Source organism: Musca autumnalis, unplaced genomic scaffold, assembly GCF_047663935.1.
Source record: "Musca autumnalis isolate F117 unplaced genomic scaffold, ASM4766393v1 scaffold_2, whole genome shotgun sequence".
NCBI lineage: Eukaryota > Metazoa > Arthropoda > Insecta > Diptera > Muscidae > Musca > Musca autumnalis.
Genome location: NW_027411755.1, coordinates 175,038,291 through 175,052,486, shown reverse-complemented (window position 1 = coordinate 175,052,486; position 14,196 = coordinate 175,038,291). Strand labels below are relative to the sequence as shown.

General features: G+C 37.5%; 1 protein-coding gene across 1 annotated transcript in view; it reads right to left on the bottom strand.

Moving 5' to 3' along the window:
• Positions 1–7,320, bottom strand: part of LOC141394864 (ATP-binding cassette subfamily G member 4) — a 99,694-nt gene extending 92,374 nt beyond the window's left edge. Inside the window, exon 1 of the mRNA XM_073969942.1 lies at positions 6,654–7,320. The gene's annotated coding sequence lies outside the window, so the exon portion shown is untranslated. The remainder of the gene's footprint in view (positions 1–6,653) is intronic.
• Between the last annotated feature and the right edge of the window lie 6,876 nt (positions 7,321–14,196).

The following is a 14,196-nucleotide window of genomic DNA, read 5'->3' as shown; positions in this document are numbered from 1 at the left end:
AAGAAGTCGAAGTATCGCAAACTGAAAATGGGCGTACCGCAAGGGGGAGTCTTGTCACCACTCCTTTTCAACTTATACCTTGCGAAGCTTCCTGCTCCACCCGATGGCGTCAAAATGGTTTCTTACGCAGATGACTGCACCATAATGGCATCTGGCGTCAATATTGAAGAAGTAAGTGCTAAAATAAATGACAATATAGCCACCATCGCCACATTTATGCAGGAAAGGAAACTTGTTACATCGCCGTCCAAATCAACAGCTACCCTTTTTACCTCGGACACACGTGAACTGGGGCAAGGACAAGGAAACACTCACAGCGACATATAAGGCCATCAGTCGCTCAATCTTGAGTTATGCTGCCCCAGTGTGGACTTCCTTTCTCAGCGACACCCAGTGGCAAAACTTGCAAGTGGTTCAGAACAGTGCATTACGGATTGCTACCGGATGTGTTCAGATGTCGAAGGTGGATCATTTACATGAGGAGACGAGGATTCTGTCAGTTAGACAACATAACGTGTTGTTGGCGAGACAGTTCTTCCTGGCCTGCCATCTGCCCAGTCATCCCAACCACCACATCGTGGTGCAGGATCCACCTCCACGACACATCCGGAAGGACATCAGGCGCTTTCGTCCGGACATCCAAGACGTCATTCCATCGGACGTCAACCGATTTTCAATAACGCAAGGCCTGAAACAGCTGCATACCAGGGCGGTTAATGAAGCCGTCAACGGGTACAGCCCTAACGTTGTCCTAAATCAACACCCTCCAGCAATCTCAGACAGCGAGCAGCAGCTCCCCAGATCCGTCAGATCAACACTAGCCCAGCTCAGATCTGGTTGGAGTACATTCATAAACTGCTATCGAGCGAGAATTATTCCAGGCACACTAGACCAGTGCCCTAATTGTCGCCAAAGCCCGCATAATACGTCGCACTTGTTTTCTTGCCCAGCGAGGCCCACAGATTTGCGCCCTGTGGACCTCTGGGTGAGACCGGTGGAAGTGGCACAGTTCCTCCAGATCAACAATAACAATAGCCCATGACATGATCTTGTTCAACAATAGATATATTTTTATAACACTTCCATCCAACATACACAATATCCATCACACGACCTACACAACCACATAAATCCACACACATCAATCCACACACTCATATCCCTCACCTACACAACCAATATCCCAATACACACACCAGCACACAATCATATCTAATTGAGATTTTACATTCCATCTACAGGGAAAAACATACGGTTGCAGCCTACCTGCTAGAACAACAACAACATATATTTGTCAAGGACTCAACCAGATACCGCCGTGTGATAGAGCAGTGATGGTGGCGCTTGACTTATTAAAAGCCTTTGATACTGTCAGGCACTCCACGCTGTTTGAGGACATTGAGCAGACAACCCTCCGGCCAACCTTGAAACGTTGGATAGTCCACTATATGTGTGGACTCCAGTCATACGTGGAATTCAAGAACAGGGAGTTTCCCAAGGTGGGGTGATATTTCCGGAACTGTTTAACCTCTACCTCTCCTGTATTCCGCCCCCTCCAGACAGCATCGAGATCGTAACGTATGCGGATGATTGCACGATCCTGGCGTCAGGTCGGTCTGTGGTAAGCTATGCGGCTCCAGTTTGGTCCCCATAGATTATGTGATACGAATTGGAAAAAGATTCAAACCTGTCAGAATGCCGCCCTGAGAACAGCAACAGCGTATAAATATCATGTTTCACAACTACGCTTAAGATAATGTTATACTAGTTACTCTCCTATGGAGGGTACCCTTATATGGAGTGTAGAATTAAATTTGTCATTCCGTTTGTAACACAACGAAATATTTGTCGGAGGTCTCAAAAATACATATCAGCATAAAATTCTAAGACGATACCATGTCCGTCTGTCTGTTGAAATCAAGATACAGCTGACAATTTTTAAGATAGAGCTTTATAATTTCGTATATAAGTTTCTATTACTCTCAGGATATTTGGTATTGAAAATACGGAAAAACGGACTATACGGTCCAGGCTTTGATATAAGCCGCATAGAATGTTCGACTAAAATTTGGTATTTAATCTTCGTAGGGGGTATTAAACTTTCAACCTGAAATTTGGCGGTATAAGTCCACATCTTCATATAACCCACATAGAACGGTATCTACCGATTTTCAGTAAATTTGGTATTTTGTCTTCGTAGGGTGTAATAAACTTTCCATCTGAAATTTGGCGATAAAATTCCACGTCTTCATACAGCTGCCATAGAACGCTCCGGCCCGATTTTCGGTATTTTCAAGGTTTCAGCGTCTTTATCAAACCGAAGTTGATGATGGTATTTAGTCTTCGATGAGGCTATAAAATATCACGGTGCTTTTGAAGTAAATTTAAATGGAAGGTGCTTGCACCTGGGAAGTTTTTGCGGATTCTGAAACAACAATGTTCATAGATGAGAAAAATCAAAAAACAAAAAAAAAAAATCGCCGGAGCGCTTTTTAAATAAATCGCGATTAAAGTTGAAAATTTTTAGGGGTTGTTTAGGTTTTCACGATTTTGCTTAGAAACCGCAAGTCCTATCAAAATGGGACAAACAAAAATGTTGTAGCTATGAAAATTCTCTGCAAGGTTGACCTTTATGGTTTTTTTTCGTAGGTTTTACCATTTTTGAGATATAGAAGTTCAAATTGGGACAATGCACTTACTGTATCGCCCCCTTATAAAACAATGTAATGAAGGGTGCGCCTTAACTACATTGTTTTATACATTGTTTTTTAGGTTTTTTTGTTAGGGTTTCGCGATTTTGCTTGAATACGGCAAGTCTTATCGATATTAGACCTGAGAAAATCTTAAAACTGTGAAAATTCTCTACAAGACTGGCTTAAGTAACTTATCCTAGGTTGTACCATTTTTAGATATACAAGTTTAAGTTGGGAATTTGCAGTCATGACATTGTTTTATTAAAGGGGCGATACAGAATTGAATTGAAGTTGAATTGTCCCAATTTGAACTTCTATATCTCAAAAACGGTAAAACCGACGAGTATACCATAAATGTCAGTCTTCTAGAGAATTTGCATAGCTACAAAATTTTCTTTAGTCCCATTTTGATAGGACTTGCGGTTTCTAAGCAAAATCGTGAAAACCTAAAAAACCCTTAAAACTGACATTTTTTTGTTTTTTGATTTTTCTCATCTATGAACATTGTAGTTTCAGAATCCGTAAAAACTTCCCAGGTGCAAGCACCTTCCATTTAAATTTGCTTCAAAAGCACCGTGATATTCCAGAAGACCATTATCAGTATATGTCCACGTTTGCATATAGCCCCCATAGATTGACATCTCCAATATACAACGGAGATGGCTTAAATTTTGCATTTAGTTTTCGTTGGGGTTACATAACTTCACATCGGAAATGTTTCGCTATAAGTCCACGTTTTCTTATAGCCCCCATAGAACGGTACCTCCCTATTTTCGATATTTTGAAGGTTTTAGCTTCAATATGCAAGCGAAGTGGCTGAAATTTGGCATTTAAAATTCGGTGGGGGTTTAAGATATTCCAGAAGAGAATTATCAATATAGGTCCACGTTTGCATATTGCCCACTTAGAAGGGTACCTTCCGATTTTCGGTATTTTGAAGATTGTGGTCTTAATATCAAACGGAAATGGCTGAAATTCAGCATTTTGTCTTCAGTGGGGTTGTACAACTTCTCACGTCCTCATATAGCTACCATAAAACGGTACCTGCCGATTTTCAGTATTTTTAAAGGCCACATTATTCAACCGAAACAACTGAAGTTTGGCATTTAATCTTTGCTAACAGGCGCAAAACATGCCTTGCAAAAAATCATAAAGTATAGGTTCAGGTTTTGGTATAGCCTCCATGTAGAGGTACCACCCGATTTAAGATTTTAGTCACATTTTACTACCGAATTGGTTGCAAACAACTATCCATACATACAGTGTCGGCCAAAACTTAAGCACCCCCTCAGCACATTTTTTAATGATAATTTTTTAACAAAACAAAATTGTAATTTTTTTATACCACGTTCATACGGGCAAAATGTGCCTCATCGAAATAATGGTTTTAGACCCCAAGTATGTTTGGACGAAATCCATTTCATACAATTTGGAGTTGATTTAGCCATGTCCGTCCGTATGGCTGGAGCGTACGATAACTCTCGAACGGATCAACCGATTCTGTCCAAAATTTGGCTTTCGTAATATTTTGTCCAAACTTAGTTTAAGTTCGAAGATGGGTTACGTCGGTCCACTCCTTTTGGTACCTCCCCCACAAAAGTTCGAAAGTGTTCGGAAAATTTGTGCGCACGATAGGGAGTATCCGATTTGCGCCATACTTTGCACATCGTGAAATTTTTACCAGACTTAGATGAGGTATGGACTCAATCGGTTCACTGGGGTACCTCCCACACAAAATTTTGGAAAAGTTCAGTTAAGAGCTTGCTCTTCAATCACTTTGATTTTTGTTGTAACAGCTAATACCCACTGCCCTTCATAAGACGGTACATGTTTCATCAGGGGCAAGTCCATTCTTTCTGAGAAAATAGCCTGAAAGGTGCAAAAAGCCCCTGTGACACCGTGTGTAGTGGTTGGTGCGCAAGATAACCCTCGAACGGATCTGCCGATTTGGTCCAAAATTTGGCCATCGTAATATGTTGTCCAAATTCAGTTTAAGTTCGAAGATAAGCCATATTGGTCTACTCCTTCAGGTACCTCACCTACAAAAGTTCAAATATGTTCGGAAAAATTGTGCGCCCGATAACTCTTAAAGGGATTGACCGATTTAGTCCATACTTTACACATCCTAATATATCTACCAGATTTAGATTAGGTTCGAATATGGACTATATTTGTCCACTCATTCGGGTACCTCCCAAAATTTCGGTTAAGTTCATTTTAAGACCTGCTTTCGAATCACTTTGATTTTTGTTGAAGCAACTTGCTTTCGATGGTAAAAGTTTTTTTCAGGGACAAGTCCCGAAAGGTGTGAAAACCCCTACGGCACCATATTTAGTGGCAGGAGAGCACGATAACTCTCCAACTGATCAAGCGATTGATGGCAATACCGGTTCACAAATTGCAATATTTAAGAAAATTTAACTAAAATGGTATGCACGATATATTTTGAACGGTGAAACCAATTTGATCCAAACTGTGGATCTCGTAATATTTTGTCCAAATTTAGTTTAAATTCTAAAATGGCCCCCACAAAAGTTCAACATTTGTGTCTATGTGTAGTTTAGGGTCTGTTTGAAGATCCTTTGAAAGTGTATATCGACGCTGTCCTTGTGGTCCTGTTTACCGTGGACAAGTCCATGCTTCCTGGCATATTGGTCCAAAATTTATACGATGACCCACTTAAATGACTAGTCGGTCCATTCCTTCAAGTACCTTCTCCGCAACACTTTGAACTTTAATCCTAATCCACATTTTTGTCGGCAAGTTCAAATGTCCAAAAAGGGGCCACAAAATTCTCAAAAGACCCTAAATACATTCGATCTGTCCGTAGATGAAAGTTTCAATTCACATAGACTGAGGGTATATCTCCGTCGACGGATACTTTTTACTTGTTATTTATTTATATTTTATTATTGGAAAACACAAACATTAGGAATTTAGAATTTAATTAAAATAGAGGATATTAAATTATTAATTATTGCAGGCGATATTGCTTCCCAGTCTATGTTTGCGGCTTCAAATAAATCTTCTTTGGTTTTGCAATTTTTTCCTTTGATTTTTTGAGTTAACGATCTACCACAAGTCTCAATCGATAGCCCGACCCGGATGTCCAGGTTTTAGTCTAGCCCCCATGAACCAGTATTGCTCAATTTCGAGAGGTTTTGTCCAATTTTCGAACCGAGATTACTGTAATTTGGTATTATATGTTGTCAGAGGCTTCAATAGCTCAATTTCAAATATTGGCCCATGTTTTGGAAAGAACAGCTATGACGCCCCATGTGAGATTTTTTAAGGGGTTTTCTACATTTTTCTTTTGAAGTGGATGCAACCTGTGGTGCGATTCTCCAACACATTTTTTGAGTTACCGACAAAAATCGTTAAAATTAAAACGAAAAATTATAAATGAAAAGTTTAAATAAACGTTGACAACTCTTTTGCTATCGGTAAAACTGCTTTTTATTCGTCGCTAATTTACCGAAAAGCATCGCAATTACCGAAATTATAAGCATTTTAATTTTACCGACAATTGTCGGTAACTCAAAAAATGAGTTAGAGAATCGCACTACTGGTATTGTAAAATCTCAATACGTGGAAAACCTCCACGTCGAAAATTAACAATATAAAGTAATTGTGTCACAGTTAAGATATCCTGCTACTCCAAGGAATAAGCCTTATTTTATAGTATTGTTCCAATTGACTTCAATACAGTTCGTGGTGGAGTACAAAAAGTTCGGCCCGGCCGAAGTTAATGCCGTTCATACTTCTTTTTTCTTCGAATTTGTTTAAGTGTAGTCTTGTACTGAAATATTTGCTCTGAAATTTTAAATTTTTTTTTATAAATTTGTCAAAAAATTCAAAAATAGTAGATTCTTGCCAGCACTGGAACTGAGTAATTATGAAAAGATTTTCAAATTGTATCATAATTTGAAAACGAACGCATTAATTTTATTACATACTTACTTTGAAATTCTTTCGGTGAAATTTTATTCCATTTCCACTTGTTGCGACTTTTCACTCATTTCCATTAATGCAATTTCACGTCATTCACAATGCTTCTCTAAACAATTCACACTTGTATGTTAATGATGTTAATATATTTTCATCATAATCATCTTCATCATCATGAAAATAATAATTGAAGAATGACTAAGTGGCATATTAAAAATCCGAACGAGATTCGATCATTATGGACAAATGTATAAATTTGTTTTTAATTTATTTTCTATATAGACCGTGAAAAGTTTTACAGAACAAACACCTTCACATGGGCATGTTCCTCCTCCGTTATCAAGTTCAAAACCGACAAATGTTATTCAAAGAAATGCTGTTGTTGTTGTTTTTGTTGACCTTATCTTTTATAGAAAACTGTTTTGAAAATGTTTTTCCTCTTCGTTTTACTACTATGTACACATTCACATTGGCTTTTTGAGGAAACTTTTACTTGGGTATTATTTTCGCTGTTGTTGTGGTTTTTCTTATTTTGTTTTCATTTCATTATTTCCACGCGGTGCGCCATAACTAACGTTGATTGGGATTGTGTGCTTGCCTTGCTTGCCCCAAAACATAAACCCGTTTCGATCTGCAACTTGTTGCAACGACGACACTCAAAGTACTGAGGAAAATTATCGGCTATTCATAGGCAACAGCGCGCGACGCGACATTGTTTTGTTCGACGTCCGTCGTCGCTGTCGCACCGGTATTGACGCATACAAACACAATCACTGCAGTAGCTAAGAAGAAGTGTGTAGCCATTTTGGGGTAATTCGACCAAAATTATGTTTTTAAAGTATTAAATTGAAATTATTGAATTGAATATGTATTTCTTTTACGATTTTGAAGATATTTTAAAAGATATTAAAATACGCAACGGTTCTGACCGACATTAACATGGCAAAACCCAGGACTTATTTAGGTCCATATACATATCATCTCAAGTTGTTGTGATAGACGAAAGACATTCATTCCTTGTAGCAACCAAGATATGCACCAATCGTAATATTGCGGCAAAAGTGAGATGTATTACCGGACACAGCGTTAAGTTTGGCCGGGCCGATCTTTTTTGGAAATTTGTATACCCCAACGAAGACTAAATCTACTCATATTGAGGCCAAAACTTCATAACACCGAAATGCGGGATGTTCTATGGGAGCTATATGAAGACGTGAACCTATACCGACAAAATTCAGGTGGAAAGTTTTGTACCCCCAATGAAGACTAAATACCAAATGTCAGCCATTTCGGTGGGATACTGAGGCTAAAACCTTCAAAATAACGGTAACAGGGGGTACTTTTGTGTGGGGGCTATATATCAAAACGTGGACCGATATAGCCCACTTTCAATACCAATTATCCTAGGTGTAATAAAAACTTCTATACCAAATTATAAAGCTCTATATTAAAAATTGCGAGCTGTATCTTGATTTCTACAGACGGACGTACGGACAGGCTGACTTGGCTATTTCAATTTAGAATTTTATACTGATCAAGTGGACTGATTGAGTCCATATTGAAACATCATTTAAAGTACAGTACACATTGTCAGTTTTGATTGACGATTTTTTGCAATTATCGATAACTGTCCAACCGTCCAGCAACCACAAAATAATTTGTGGTTGCATGATGAATAACAAGAATGAACGGCCACACTAGCAAGCAACAACAAAGCTGTCATTCAAAACTGACAATGTGTACCCAGCTTAAGTCTGGCAGAAATTTCACGATGTGCAAAGTATGGACCAAATCGGTCACTTTCTTCAAGAGTTATAGTGCGCACAAATTTTCCGAACATTTTCGAACTTTTGTGTGGGAGGTACCCGAAGGAGTGGACCGATAGAGTAAATATTGAAAATAAATATTTGGACAAAATATTACGAAAGCCAAATTTTGGACCGAATCGGTTGATCCGTTCAAAAGTTATCGTGCGCTCCAACCAGCTAGACAGACATGCAGACGAACGAATATGGCTAATTCAACTCCACATTGTCTGAAACGGATTTCGTCCAAACATACTTGGGGTCTAAAACCATTATTTCGATGAAGCACATTTTGCCCGTATGAAAGTGTATATACCCTCGTTAGCATAAATACTGAGGGTATAAAAAGGCTCCCAGCTCAGATGGAATACTAGCAGAAGTCAATAAGGATAATATAGAAATACAGAAGCTCGTTTTAATTAGCAAGGGAATGGATCACCAATCTTTGCTGGACACCGCCGGAAAAATGTTCTAGAGGCTCTTAAAAACTAGATTACAAGACGCAAACAGCGCCGCAGTAGGACTTTCCAAAAGACAGTACGACTTTCGACCAGGAAAGTCAACAATTGGAGCATTGAACGAAGTAGTAAACACTGTTGAATCTGCAAAGCAAGGTAACCACTACTCCAAACCTATTATGCTGCTAGCAACGCTGGACATTAAAGATGCTTTTCATAGCTTGCGATGGTTCGATGTTCTTGATGCTGTGGACAAATTTTTCAACATTCCAAAGTATCTGAAAATAATAATAGGCGAGGTAATCGTATATGTATTGACATACGACACAAACCAAGGCATCAAAAATATAAAAATCATCTCAGCAGCGGTTAAAGCAAGAAGCACCGAAGAAGTACAACGGAAACTTCGACAAACTATGATCCGCGGAAAGAGTTGGCAGGACTCTCGCGGCCTAGAACTGAAAATGCAAAAAACAGAAATTATAATTCTCACGAGGAGGAGGAGTGTCTACAGAAATCGGTATGCAGATTGGTGTCCAAATAATTTCCACCAAGCCATTTCTCAAATACTTAGGAATGAGTCTGGGGACTCAAAGCTGACCTACACCAAAGAGTAGAGTTGTATAGTTCATGAACTAACTAGTTCAATTGAACGATTCATTCAAAAGAGCGTATGAACTAGATCAGTTGATATAGTTCATTATAGTTCAATAGCTCACTGAGCTCCGACCGAAAGATCCACGAAGAACGATCAACGAACGAACCATTCACAATCTAGTTCAGCATGTTATTCACTTATGAATAAAGTGACGCCGTCTTCTGTGCTAAGTGGTGTCTTCGTAATGTAATGAGTTTGTTTATGTTTTGGATCAATGTGAAGTGTCGACCCCCATTACAATCAAAGTAATTTCTACAAAAAGAACATTTTTGATAAAACATATATCAATATATCGAATCCATTACCTATACAATGTGCCTTGTTTTGGATAAAAAACTGATCAACAGCATACTCCTTACCCAATGCTCCCAAAATGCTGAAAAATTAAAGAAATTGAGAAGCAATAAAAGTTTTAGCAGAAAACGTACTGCAAGAAAATAAAAAAAAAAGATCTTGATGCGAGCTTTTAAGGAGCTAATGCGGTGCCAATTAGGGGATCCAAGTCGAAGTAATGCGAAAGCGGTGCCAATGTGGTGTTATTCTCCCCGGAATGAAAGAGGTGGGGGTTTTGCCGGTATAAGACTCCAGCCCGGCATACGACGATTGTGACGATAGAGATGCGTAAGCATTTTCCCATCCCAACATGAAAAAGAAAATATTCTTATAGATCTTGTGATTCTGTTTTCAACGATATAAGTTTTTTCGTGGGCAAGTCCATCCTCCATAATCACCCAAAGCCTAAAAAAATAAAATCTATAAAACTGCTCTATGGACGCTATTTCTAAACGTGGACCGATATAGCATCCTGGAGTAATATTGCGATTTCAACAGACTTTATGCTGATCAAGAATATATAGAGATGGGAAATGGGTAAATACCCAAATGGTAAATACCCATTAAAAAATACCCGGAAATTTTCCCAAAATGTGGGTAGAAACTATTTAACAATGCAATGCTCAATTTAGAGGAGAAAACACGGTGGATTAGCAAATTTTATATATTTAATATAAATAAAATTATTTATTTCATATATGAAAACAGCTTAAATAAGACCTATTTTGGTCCATATTTTGACAAACCTCCTAAAAATAGTAACAACATCCTTTCGGGTATTTTAGAGCATTTAGAACGCTTGGTTGAACTGCGCCTTGAAGGAAAACGCCATTGATGGGCCAGGTCTCATGGTATCCAATATATCAAGTGACTATATTCTCGATTTTCGTTGATTATCTTAAGATTTGGTCCTCTCTGGAAAAATTGTACTTTTTGCAGCCTGAAACATATAAAATATTGAAACCGCGAATTTAAACCGATTTGTTTGTATTTTTGTTAATATTTTTGTTTTTTATATGACAAAATGTTCATTTCAAAATAAAAATACCCAAATAAACACCCACAAAAGGTATTTTTTACTGGGTATTTACCCAAGTTATGAGTAAATACCGGGTAGAATCCCACCTATAAGAATATATACATATATACCCAGCAAAATGTTTGTAGCCAAAGAAGTAGTTAAATCATGAGTGCAAGTGATTTCGGACTACATCTTTTTACGTGAAAGAAGTCATGATTTTTACAAGGGCATGGTGCAGTGAGGATACTGTCTAATTTACTTCTTAAGCACACATTTTGCATTAGTTCTTTGTAGTGAATAAATCACAACAACATATGATTCAACTACTTCTTTGGCTACAAACAAAGATGTAGTTCGAAATCACTTTTATTATTTTTTGTATACAAATTACTTTTTATGGATGCAAACATATTGCTGTTATTATAATTAACAAGAAACAAATTATGTTCTTTGTCTTTTTAAGTTTTTTTTGCAAAATTTTGAAATTTCTAAAATGTGAAAATTTTATGAAATGGATTCAAATCGGACATTGTCAAAATGTGAAGAACGGACTGCATTTTGCATGACTCTGCGTGGACTGCTTCAAAAAAAGCTATTCAATCACTACTTCACAAGGAACAACTTCAAATAAATTTTGCTGTGTAGGTTATAGGGTCTCCGACGAAATATTTCGATGTGTTGCAAACGGAATGATAAAGTTAAGACTGTAGAGGGTATAAAAACTTTACTTCATGATTTGAACTATCTGAAATATTACAAAGAGATACCACTGTGATTGATTTGCAAAATGTGGTATCGCCATAAACCAACTGTATCTAACAAACAATTATATTGTTAATATTATTATTTTGAATGCTAATTAAGTTAAATGTCAATATATCACTCACCATTAACGGCTTTTCTCAAAAATCAAGTGAAATGTTTAAATGTTATTTGGATAATAAAAGATAAAGCTTACTTACTAAAACACTGCTCTTCGAATTGATCTTTCGATCAACAAAGATTCTTAAATTAATTAAAGACAGAATAATATACAAGTATCGCTAATTATTTGTCCCTAATATCTAAAATCAATTTTGACTTCACTATTCGTAGGATAATCAACAAATTTACTTACAACCACATTCCATGTCTGTGGTTATTGATTTCACGATTTTTCAAACAAATCTTTGGTAGAATATAAGGAAGAAAGCAGAGCATTGAAACATATTTTGAAGATTGTGAATTTTAATAAGATATTTATTTGTATAGCTTAGAAGATTGACGGATGCACGAAGAAATAAAGCTTGATAGAGATTTGTCGTTATTTTAAAAAGGCCGTAGCGCTTACGGATTTTTAAGAATGCCTCAAGCTGTCTTCCCTTAGACCAGCGTCGCCCAAAAGAATACAATCAAACTGAAGCAAGTGTTTATGTATAGGCGAAAAAACAACAACCACATGATATTTATCAGTCGTGTTTTGCTCACGTACACTGTGAATGAGGGAGAATGACAAAAGCAAAACAACTCAGTGGGCGCCCGCAGTATACAGATGCGCGACCCTGCCTTAGACAATGATGAATATGAAGAGAGCATTTGTATGGTGAATCGTACGAAAACGTAAAGGCGACAGCTAATCTTGTTAATATGTGCATTACAGGCACTGTGCTCTTATAGCCATAATATGGAGGGTATAATTGAATTTGTCATTCCGTTTGTAACACATCATCGGAGACCCTATAAAGTATATACATACTATATACTTGATCAGGGTAAAATTCTAAGTCAATATAAACATGTCCGCCCGTCCGTCTGTTGAAATCAAGATACAGCTCTCAATTTTTAATACAGAGCTTTGTAATTTGGTACAGAAGTTTCTATTACTCCTAGGATGTTTGGTATTGCAAATGAGCTATATCGATCGACGTTTTGATATAGCCCCAATAGAACGCTATTTTTAGTATATTGAAGGTTTTAGCTTCATTATCACAGCGAAATAACGGACATTTGGTACTTAGTCTTCGTTGGGGGTATAACACTTTTCCCCAGAATTTTGTCGGTATAGGCCCACGCCCTCATATAGCCCCATAAAACGGTACCTCCCGATTTGCGGTATTTTTAAGGTTGTGGCCTCAATATTCCACCGAAATGGATGAAAGTTGGCATTTAGTCTTCATTTGGGGTATAAAACTTTCCATATGAAATATGTCGGTATAGGCCGAAGCCTTCATATCGACACCTCCAAATAATAGTATGCTAAGTCTAAAAAGTGAGTTTTGCAGGAGACGCTCTCAAAGTTTGGAAATTTTTTGAACTTCAGTACTATGCTAAGTCAATATTTGTTTATAACTTCTGTTCGGATTGACCGATCATTACCAAAATTAGACAGAGTTTAAGTTAAAGGACGTTCGACACCTCCAAATAATAGTTTGATAATTCTGAGAAGCGAGTTTTGCAGGACAAGCTCTAAAAGTTTGGAAATTTCTTTGACCTTCAGTACTATGCTAAGTAAATATTTGTTTATAACTTCTGTTCGGATTGTCCGATCATTACCAAAATTTGACAGAATTTAAGTTAAAGGACGTTAAATATAAAAATGTAAAGAACTTGAAAACATGCTAAGTCGACTTAGCATACTATTGTTTGGAGGCGTCGATATAGCCCCCATATAACGGTACCTCCCGATTTTCGGTATTTTGTAGGTTGTGGCCTCAATAATCCTCCAAGATGGCTGAAATTTGGTATTTAGTCTTCATTTGTGGTATACAATTTTCCCCCAGAAATGCGTCGGTACAGGTCTACGCCTTTATATAGCCCCCATTGAACGGCACCTCCCGATTTTCGGTATTTTGAAGGTAATGGCGACAACATACCACGGAAATGGCTGAAATTTGGTATTTTGCCTTCGTTGGGGGAGCAAAATTGTCCAGCTGAAATTTGTAGATATAAATCCATATTTTGAAGGTTGTGGCTTCAACATTCCATCGAAATGTCTGAATTTCGGTTCTAAAACTACTCTGTAGATTTAGAACCAAAGACAAGACAGGAACACATGCATTTTCCAAAAACATATGATAATAGTTCCAAATCTTGGTTACAGATGGCTAAACAATATACTGGAATATATAACAGCAATGTTAATCGCGATTGTTTCCCATTTGTTCCCCATAGAACACATAGACGTCGTGTTTTCACGCAAAGAAGAATAAAATGTTGATCCAACAATATTCGAAGAGCAAAATATACATATATATGTTAGATTCCGCATGTAGTATTGTGAGTCCAACAATAGTTTTTGCTA